The sequence below is a fragment of the Xyrauchen texanus genome, chromosome 14 (genome assembly GCF_025860055.1).
Source record: "Xyrauchen texanus isolate HMW12.3.18 chromosome 14, RBS_HiC_50CHRs, whole genome shotgun sequence".
Lineage (NCBI taxonomy): Eukaryota > Metazoa > Chordata > Actinopteri > Cypriniformes > Catostomidae > Xyrauchen > Xyrauchen texanus.
Window position 1 is genome coordinate 18437711 of NC_068289.1, and position 10536 is coordinate 18448246.

The window sequence follows — 10536 nt, forward strand, 5'->3', positions numbered from 1 at the left end:
TCATTGCACAGGCTAGTATTCCAAATCACATTTATAATTTGGAATCTAAAGTTTCAACAGGCAAAATGAATACAGGAAGCTACCTTCACAAGTTGGACTTTTACTGTCCCATATACTTTTAGTTTATATAACAGGCAATGTCCACACTTTACATATTAATTGCCACAAACTAGAAAAAATAACATAACAGCATACGGGTATGAATAACATAAGACAGAATTTTTATTTTAGGTGAACTACTCCTAAGGCTGCTTCTTTTTTTTTAACACAGACCTGACATACTGTGCCCAAAATAATATGGTTGCATTTCATGAACCCTGGTCTCTTTTAAAAGAAGACACTTAGGAGATTTTAAAAGAAGACACTTAGGAGATTTTTGTCCAAAGTCAGAATAAAAGAAAATTGTTAGAAAAGCTAAAATTATTGTAAACTATTTGCAAATATTATTTTCATATATACAGTGGCAAAGAATAGTATGTGAACCCTTTGTAATTAACTGAATGTTTGTATAAATTTGTCTTAAAATCTGTTACAATAATGAACAAACACTATCTGTTTTAACACACAAATTATTGTATTGTTCTTGTACATATTGAATACATCATTTAAACATTCATTGTGTAGGTTTAAAACTACTGGGAAATTGTTTTGTGGACTGATGAAACTAAGGTTGAATTGTTTGGGAAGAACACGCAGCACTACGTATGGCTTAAAAATGGTACCGCATACCAACATGCAGAACGGTGGTGGGAGCATGATGAATTGGGGCTGATTCAGGGCCTGGACCGCTTGCCATCATCGAGGGAAAAGTGAATTCCCATGTTTATCAAGATATCCTACAGGATATTGTCAGGGTGGCTGTGCGCCAGCTGAAGCTCAGTAGAAGTTGGGTGATGCAGCAGGACAATGACCTTAAACATCAAAATAATAACACTACAGAATGGCTTCAAAAAAATAAAATCCAACTTTTGGAGTGGCCAGTCAGAGCCCAGAACTTAACCCAATCGAAATGCCGTGGAATAACCTCAAGAGCACCGTTCACACCAGACATCCTAAGAACATGGCTGAGCTGAAGCAGTTTTGTCAGGAAGAATGGTCCAAATTATATTCTGAACGTTGTACAGGTCTAATCCGCAGCTAACGTAAATGCTTGCTGCCAAAAGAGGATCAGCCAGTTATTAAATCCAACAGTTCACTTAATTTTTCCACAGCACTGTGAAAGTTTAATGGGATGTGTTCAATAAAGACATTAAATATTATAATTGTTTGTGTGTTGTTAGCTTAAGCACATTGTGTTTGTCTATACTTGTGACTTTGATGAAGATCAAATTTATGACTGGTTAATGCAAAATACCAGCTAATTACAATGGGGTTCACATACTTTTTCTTTCCACTGTAAACACTGACACTCCCCTTGCCTCAACCTAACTCAATTCATTCAAAGCCAAATCTTACCATATTCTAATCCTAATCATATGGTCAAAGTTATCATATTTTGAGTTTATGATTCATTTTCAAAGACCATGTCAAATGAATTTTCTAAAAGGCCAAACCATAATAATTCACATTATGCACACATTTACTCTTTGAAAATGCCTGATATGCAGAAAACAGTTTTTTCACAAGAGTTACATGGCTGAACGTCATGGTTACTGTTGTAACCTCTGTTCCCCGAGGGAAGGAATGAGACGTTGTGTCGAATTAAGTGACACAAGGGGTCTTCCTGGGACACCAAACGTACTTCTGAACCTGAGAAAAGGCCAATGTCAAGTTGGTAGACAGAATTTGCATGCCCCGCCCCGGACATAAGGGTATAAAGGGATGCGGGGCAGCGAGTGCCAGTCAAGATTTTGCACAACGTCTCTTTCCTTCCCTTGGGGAACGGAGGTTACAACAGTAACGATGACTTTCCACTTCTGTCACTCACTCGACGTTGTGTCGAATACAGTAGTACAGAGCACCTGTACAGAGCACCTGTGATTCGTAGTGGGTCTGGACGCAAATTGCTCTGCTGAATTCGCAGGCCAGAAGGCTAGGGAGGAGAACATCCAGGGAGTGACGCTTAATGGCTAACCTGGGATAGAAGGCACACTGGATCAACTTGGTGAAGGGCACTGTGTGTAAGCGGAACACCCGGTCGGTTGTGCTGCATTACCGAGTTCTACCGGCTCTGACCTGACATAAACACGGGACGAGACCGACTCTGCAAATGTCTGCTAAGGAGGTACCATGGGCCAGTGCCCACGAGGATGCCACACTTCTCGTAGAGTGTGCTCGAACCCCCAAGGGGGGGGGGGTGCACAGCCTGGGTGTGATAAGCTAAAGAAATAGCATCAATGACCCAGTGAGCTAACCTCTGTTTGGAGATGGCGTTCCGTCCGCCAAAGCAGACAAAGAGCTGCTCAGAATATCTAAAGCTCTGCGTGCGGTCCAAATAGATAAGCACGTACCGGACACAGCAACGAAAGTCCTGGGTCTGCCTCTTCCTGGGGCAACACTTGCAGGTTAACGATTTGGTCCCTGAAGGGGGTCGTGGGAACCTTGGGCACGTAGCCCGGTCACGGCCTCAGGATAAAGTGAGAATGTGCAGGTCCCCAACCCTCTTGATGGAGGCTAACGCGATCAGCAGGGCCGTCTTCAAGGAGAGGGCCTTGAGCTCAACTGAATCAAGTGGCTCAAAGGGGGGTCTCTGGAGGCCGAGAGGACCACTGAGAGATCCAAGGAGGGGAATAGGCTAGGCCGGGGAGGGTTCAGTCTCCGGGTGCCTTTCAGGAACCTGACAATGAAGTCGTGCTTACCTAGGGACTTGCGTCGTGGTGGGCTGCGACCGAACTGCGCACCTCTGCGGGTCTTTGGCTTGGGAAGAACACCAATTGCGAACAAGCGCCTCTTTGGGGCGTAAAGTTGCCTGGTGGAGGGAGCTCTGGCTTGGATGATTGTGTCTACGACTGCAGGTGGTAGATCCACAAGATCTTCCACATCCCATCCAGAGGCCAGACATGGTGGTTCCAGAGGTCTGGGCGTGGGTGCCAGAGGGTGCCCCATCCCTGAGAAAGAAGGTCCTTCCTCAGGGGAATTTTCCAGGGAGGTGCTGTCGCGAGGAGCGTAAGATCCAAGAACCAGGCCACGGTGGGCCAGTAAGGGTCCACCAGGATGACCTGTTCCTCATCCTCCCTGATCTTGCACAGCACCCGTGCAAGAAGGCTCACTGGGGGAAATGCGTACTTGCGCAGCCCCTGGGGCCAGCTGTGTGCCAGCGCGTCTGTCCCGAGTGGAGCTCCTGTCAGGGAGTACCAGCGTGGGCAGTGGGAGTTGTCCTGGGAGGCAAAGAGATCTATCTGTGCCTTGCCGAATTGGTCCCATATCAGCTGGACCACCTGGGGATGGAGCCTCCACTCTCCTCTGGGTGAAACCTGCCATGACAGCCATTGTGTTGCGGTTGCCAGGGATGCATCTGCCGACCTAAGTCGTGGCTGACTCCAAAGGTGGAGATGGCGGGTGAGTTGTGACATATGACGAGAGTGCACGCCTATGTATGCTACCTTCGAGGTGCTGTCTGAATAGATGAAGATGTGCTTGCCCCGGATTAGTGGGAGAAACCTCTGTATGGCAAGAGATACAGCCAACACCTCTAGGCAGTTGATGTGCCAACGCTGCCAGGGTCCTTTCCCCATGGGCCAGCGGTAGCATGCCCGTTGCACACGGCACCCTGACCCTGTTGAGAGGCACCTGTGGTTACCACAACACATTTGAACTCCTGTTGCAAGGGGACTCTGGTCCGCAGAAAGCAGAGGTCTGTCCAAGGGTTGAAAGTCTGATTTCAAGAAGGGGCCCATCTCGGGACTCGAGCCTGTAGCCAGTGCTGAAGCGGTCTCATATGCATCAACCTGAGTGGCGTGGCCGCGGCTGAGGATGCCATATGCCCCAGGAGCCTCTGGAATTGTTTTAGAGGAACCGATGTGGCGGGCTCGAAGAGAGCGAGGCACCTGAGCACTGATTGAGAGCGCTCGTTGGTGAGATGTGTTGTCATTGAGACTGAGCCTAACTCTATGTCGAGAAAAGAGATGCTAGTAGAAACCCTTCTCCATCTCGGCTGGAGGGACGGGCTCTAACGCATCCTTGAGGAGCAGGGTCGTGATCTCTGCTCATAAGACGCTGGCTTTCTCGCCACGCACGGAAGTGGAGCGGACACCGCTGATACGAGGCAGGAGCCGGGTGAACTGAATTGCATAGCCGAGTCGGATGGTCCTGGCCAGCCAGCGCGACAGATTGGGAAGTGAAAGCCACGCATCAAAGCTCCGCGCGAGGGGCACTACCGGGTGGGGCTTCACGGGGGGGGGGTTAGGTAATAGCACGTTTGGAGGCAGAAGAGTGTCCTGAGGCTTGGGACACTCAAAGCAATTACCTTGCTCTGCACACCCAGCAGGGGGCGGGTTAGAGACTGAGGAAGAGGTCCTAGAGAGGCGTCTTCGGAACTCATCAGCGCTGGCCTGCCGGGGCTGAGCAGTTGTGGGGCCAGAGGCGAGGGAACTGCATCCGGGGAGCCGGGACTATAGATCTTTTGGATTGGGGTGCCGGGAGAACGTCACGCACCGGCTGGATGACCCAGGGAGTGAGGAAATCGCTTTTTTATTGAGAATGTGGGTACTGCAGCCCAAAGGCGGTGCAGCAAATGAAAGTAATGAAAACAAGGATTCTCCTCCAGGCCCTCCACCAGGGGACAGAATGGTCTTGGTACCAGCTCCGGAGTGAACATATGACTGCCTGGGTTGCCCGTCTCAGGAGCGCTTTGGAGACGGGGGGTGTACGCTGCCTGCGAGGTGGGCTCACACTGGGGCTGAGAGCTGGGCCCAGGTTGAGGTGGACCTGTTTGTTATTTAGTCGCAGGGGGGGGCGCCCGCTGGTTGGGCGGCACCGCGGCATGATGTGAGAAATCGCCCCGTCTGCTTCTTTATCTCCGAGAACTGCTGGGTGAAGTCGTCGAAGTGTTGCCGAAGAGGCCGAGCTGGGATACGGGGGTTTTGAGAAACCGTGACTTGTCAGCGTCGTGCATCTCGACCATGTTCAGCCAGAGGTGCCGCTCCTGGACCACGAGGGTGGTCATCGCCCGCCCGAGTGCCTGTTCTGTGACCTTCGTGGCTCTGAGAGCGAGGTCGGTGGCAGAGCGCAGTTCCTGCAGCACATCGGGGTCGGGACTACCAAGGTGAAGATCTTTAAGTGACTTGGCTTGATGGACCTGCAGGATAGCCATGGCATGTAGGACGGAGGTGGCCTGTCCAGTGGTGCTGTAGGCTTTGGAGGTCAATGATGACGTCATCCTACAGGCTCTGAAGGGGAGTTCCGGGCAGTCCCGCCAGGTGGCGATGTTCTCGGGGCATAGGTGGATCGCAACTGCCCTATCCACCTGGGGGACTTCCGTGTACACGTGGACCGCCCTGCCATCCAGGGTAGTGAGAGCGGACAAGCGGAGGGGTCGGTTACGGGCAGTAAAAGGTGCCCTCCACCAAACCCAAACCCGTCGTAATCCACATATCGCCTTCATCGCCAGCCGGGTCGCCCTCAATCCCACGGGAAGAAGGAGCGGCGCGGGGGGCGGCTAAAGTGGCATTTACCTTGAGGAAGGAGAGCTGCGACCGCAACGCGCAGTTGAAGCACCCAGGAGCGTAGGCTGCACAGCGTGCAGAGAGAGAGAACGCACGTTGGAAACGAGCCGTAGAACCAAAAGCAATGCTTCTCGCTGACAGAGGTGAGTGAAAAAGTGGTGAACTTCAGCTTGCTTGTTGCACAACCGTTCGGCTCCGAAGAAAAATTCTGACTGGCACTCGTTTCTCAGGTTCAGAGGTACATTTGGCGTCCCAGGAAGACCCCGTGTGTCACTTCATTCAACACAACATCGAGTGAGTGACAGAAGGGGAACTTCAGTCATTACTAATACCACTAAAACCAGCATCAATTATGTGGTTGCTGTGGTTTTACTACAAATACCAATTCAACTATGGTTACTCTTGTAAAACCATGGTTAAATTTATTGCAGTTAATGCAATACTTTCTGTGAGGGAATGTAAAACTATTTAAAAAAGAATCCCTGCCTTTCTAAGTCGGGGGCTCTGTAGTATACAGAGGGACAGTACTATTGAGGCAAGAAAATAATAATTAATTTCAAATTGGTCTAGTGTAGCAATAATGAACACAATGACAGATACTAACTCATTTACTAATGTGTACGTATATACTCCACACATAAAAGTAATATGATTAAGTGAATGTGTTGATCAGATTCCTAAGGCCTCTGTCCATGTAATAATCTCTGCTTGCTGTAGGTAAAGATCTGGTTGAGCTGCCTCTACTCTTTCACTGTTAGCCAAGCTTTCACAAACCCTCCACAGTCAATTAATTGAAATAACATTCAGTCGATGACTTTTACAATGATATTATTGATGCAATGTTTTTGAGGCATTTATTTAAACAGGCTCACTTTATTTCATTTTTGCTTTTCATTGTATTTGAGGATTAATTTTGGGTATCACTGTGTACAGTACCATCTTTCATGAGGGAATTAACTACAATCCCATAAATGTTGTGAATGCCAAAAACTAAAAACGATATAAAATTTAAAAAGCCAAGTCGGTTTTATTTGTATATCACTTTTCACAACATACATCGTTTCAAAGTAACTTTACAGAAATTATGCTGTATTGCAAGCAGTGGTCACACAAGTGTTCCTCACTGTTTGACTGGATTGCAGTGGATCTTAATTTCGAGGTGCAGGCATTGGCCACTGTAGTGTTCCTATTCATACTGCTGGAGTTTGCAGTTGTTCATCCTCTGTGAAGTCCATTGTAATAAACTAAAGTGATCATCGCAGTGCCCCTGTCTGGTTGTCACTGGCAGCAGTTAGAAGTCATCGCTCAGCAACATATCGGTTATGTGAGTGTGACATCGGGCTGGACCGAAGCTGGATCTGGCAGGCGCTGGTAACCTCAGGACAGGTATCCCGAGGATTAGACTGGTTAACAAATGGATTTTAAAGCAGCTTTTATATAATAAGAATTAGCTTTATTGCCAGGTATGCTTACACATACAAGGACAGGTGACAGGAGCTTCCAGTGCACAACAATACAGTACAGCAACAAGACAGAGATAATGACAATAAAAAAATAAATAGAAATAGAACAAGAATAAAAATTGGATAGAAAATAAAGTACACATAGAATACACAATAAGAAAAAAATATTATATACTGTATATATATATATATATATATATATATATATATATATATATATATATATATATATACAGTAGGTTACTGTGCAAATGTTTTTGGCACTTGTGAAAAATGTTGCATAGTGAGGATGCCTTCAAACATAATCACATAAATAGTTTTCATTTATCACTTAATGTCATACAAAGTCTAGTAAACATAAAAAAGCTAAATCATTATTCGGTGTGACCACAAAACAGCATCAATTCTCCTAGGTACACTTGGACACAGTTTTTCTTGGTTGTTGGCAGATGGGATGTTCCTAGCTTCTTGGAGAATTCACCACAGTTCTTCTATCTATTTAGGCAGTCTCAATTGTTTCTGTCTCTTTGTGTAATCCCATACAAACTCAATGTTCAGCGGGGGGCTTTGTGGGGCCATGACATCTGTTGCAGGGCTTCCTGTTCTTCTAATCTTTTCTATTTGCAAAAGTAATGTTTGGGAGTCTAAAATGTATTTGTCCTATTGACACACTAAAGCAAATTATATAAATAACCATCTTAAGACAAATGCTTTTGTGAAATAAGTGTAAGTAATATGTGCCAAAGACTTTTGCACAGTACTGTACACACACACACACACACACACACATATATACATATATACCTAGTGCATATATATAAATCTGTTATACACAGTGCAAGTGAATGTAATGGCAGAAGGGTAGGATGTGTTGGATAGATATAAAAAGACTAAACTGTGAATTGCACAGAATTATTGCTCAATGGAGCAGTTTTATCAGTTCATGAGATGGAAACCCTGAGGGAAAAAAACATTGCTGTGCCTGACGGTTCTGGTGGTCAGAGCTCTGAAGGGTCAGCCAGAAGGCAACAGTTTAAAAAGGTAGTGGGCAGGGTGAGTGGGGTCCAGAGTGATTTTTCCATCCTTTTTCCTCTCTCTGGAAGTGCACAGTTCTTGAAGGGAGGGCAGAGGGCAACCAATAATCCTCTCAGCAGTCTGAACTGTCCTCTGTAGTCTACTGATATCCAATGTCATAGCTGCACCAAACCAGAAAGTTACTGACATGCAGAACACAGACTCAATGTCTGCTGAGTAGAACTGTATCAGAATATGAAAAGTGTTTCCAATTATGATAGAGCTGACTAATGCAACATAACTATGAGTTGAGGGATAAATTAGGTGTATGTCTGGCTGAAAAGATGAGTCTTTAGTCAAGACTTAAACTGAGAGAGTGTGTCTGAGTCCCGAACAATGCAAGAAAGGCTATTCCATAGTTTAGGAGCCAAATAGGAAAATGATCTACCTCCTTTTGTGGATTTTCATATTCTAAGTACTATTAACAGACTGGAATTTTGCGATCAAAGTGAACGTGATGGATTTTAGCCTGATAGATGGAACCTAACAAGTAATGTAAGAATATTGGCTAATATAATCATATTTCTTGGTTCAATTCAGCACTCTAGCTACTGCATTTTGAATCAGCTGAAGCTTATTTACAGTGGATATAAAAAGTCTACACACCCCTGTTAAAATGCCAGGTTCTTGTGATGTAAAAGAATGAGACAATGATAAATCATGTCAGAACTTTTTCCACCTTTAATGTGACCTATAACGTGAACAATTCAATTGAAAAACAAACTGAAATCTTTGAGGGGGAAAAATAAAAAAAACTCACAATAACCTGGTTGCATAAGTGTACACACCCTCAAACTAATACTATGTTGAAGCAACTTTTGATTTTATTACAGCACTCAGTCTTTTTGGGTAGGAGTCTATTAGCATGACACATCTTGACGTGGCAATATTTGCCCACTCTTCTTTGCAAAAGCGCTCAAAATATGTCAGATTGCGAGGACATCTCCTGTGCACAGCCCTCTTCAGATCACCCCCAGATGTTCAATTGGATTCAGGTCTAGGCTCTGGCTGGGCCATTCCAAAACGTTAATCTTCTTCTGGTGAAGCCATTCTTTTGTGGATTTGGATGTGTGCTTTGGGTCATTGTCATGCTGAAAGGTGAACTTCCTCTTCATCTTTCTAACGGACGCCTGAAGGTTTTGTGCCAAAATTGTCTGGTATTTGGAACCGTTCATAATTCCCTCCACCCTGACTAAGGCCCCGGTTCCAGCTGAAGAAAAACAGCCCCAAAGCATGATGCTGCCACCATGCTTCACTGTGGGTATGGTGTTCTTTGGGTTATATGCAGTGTTGTTTTTGAGCCAAACATACCTTTTGGAATTATGGCCAAAAAGTTCAACCTTGGTTTCATCAGACCATAACACATTTTTCCACGTGCTTTTGGGAGACATGATGTTTGTTTTTGAAAACTTCAGCCAGTACTTGCCAGAAATTCCTGCCGTTCCTTTAATGTTGCTGTATGCCTCTTGGAAGCCTCCCTGACCAGTTTTTTTCTCGTCTTTTCATCAATTTTGGAGGGACGTCCAGTTCTTGGAAATGTCTCTGTTGTGCCATATTTTCTAAACTTGATGATGACTGTGTTCCATGGTATATCTAACAGCTCACACCATCAGTGCTAGGACGTTTTAATGTTTTTTTCACTCCACTTGTGTTCATTGTGTTCCAAACTAATGCTTAAGAGCAGTGCATATGTGTGAATTTTCATTCATCCCTGTGACATTAAAGATTTAAATCAGCAGGTGGCGACAAAAGACTTGAGCGTGTTGTGAGCGAGTTGAACAGATATTTTCAAACTGTGCCAGTTAGTGCAGGAGGTTTTTTAAGTCATCCACAATTGTCTCTTAGGGGGCTTTCACACTTGGTTCGATTGCCTGTTCCGAACCCGAGTTCGATTGCTCCCCCCTCCCCCCGATGGACTGTGTTCACATTATATATTTGTATCTGAACCGCGGTACGCTTGCGTCATCAAGCTGCAGCTGGTGCGTAATCGTGTTGCTTGATAACCGCGAAATGAAAAGGTGTCGACTTGCTCGGTTCACATTTGTTCTTCTTTTTTTTAACCTTTGGTTTTGTTTTCAACATCAAGATACAGAAACACACTTGCGTCTGTCTGCCGCAAAAATACTGAAATCATTCAAAAGACAGTGGGCTGTCCTCCGAAGACAATTTTTGCGAAGGCAAGCAGAAATCATCTCTCTGCTTGCAGTGCGTGTGCGTCAATCCCGCTTTTCGTAAAAGGTAAGTGTATACACACGCACGAAAGTAAGCCCTTTCCGCTCATTTTGAAAGTGACGCGTGTGAGACTGACGACCACATTATACGTCATCAATAGCGGTTTGGTTCGATTGCGTTCATATCAGCAGCGAACCGTACCCCAGACCACCTTTTTAAGGGGA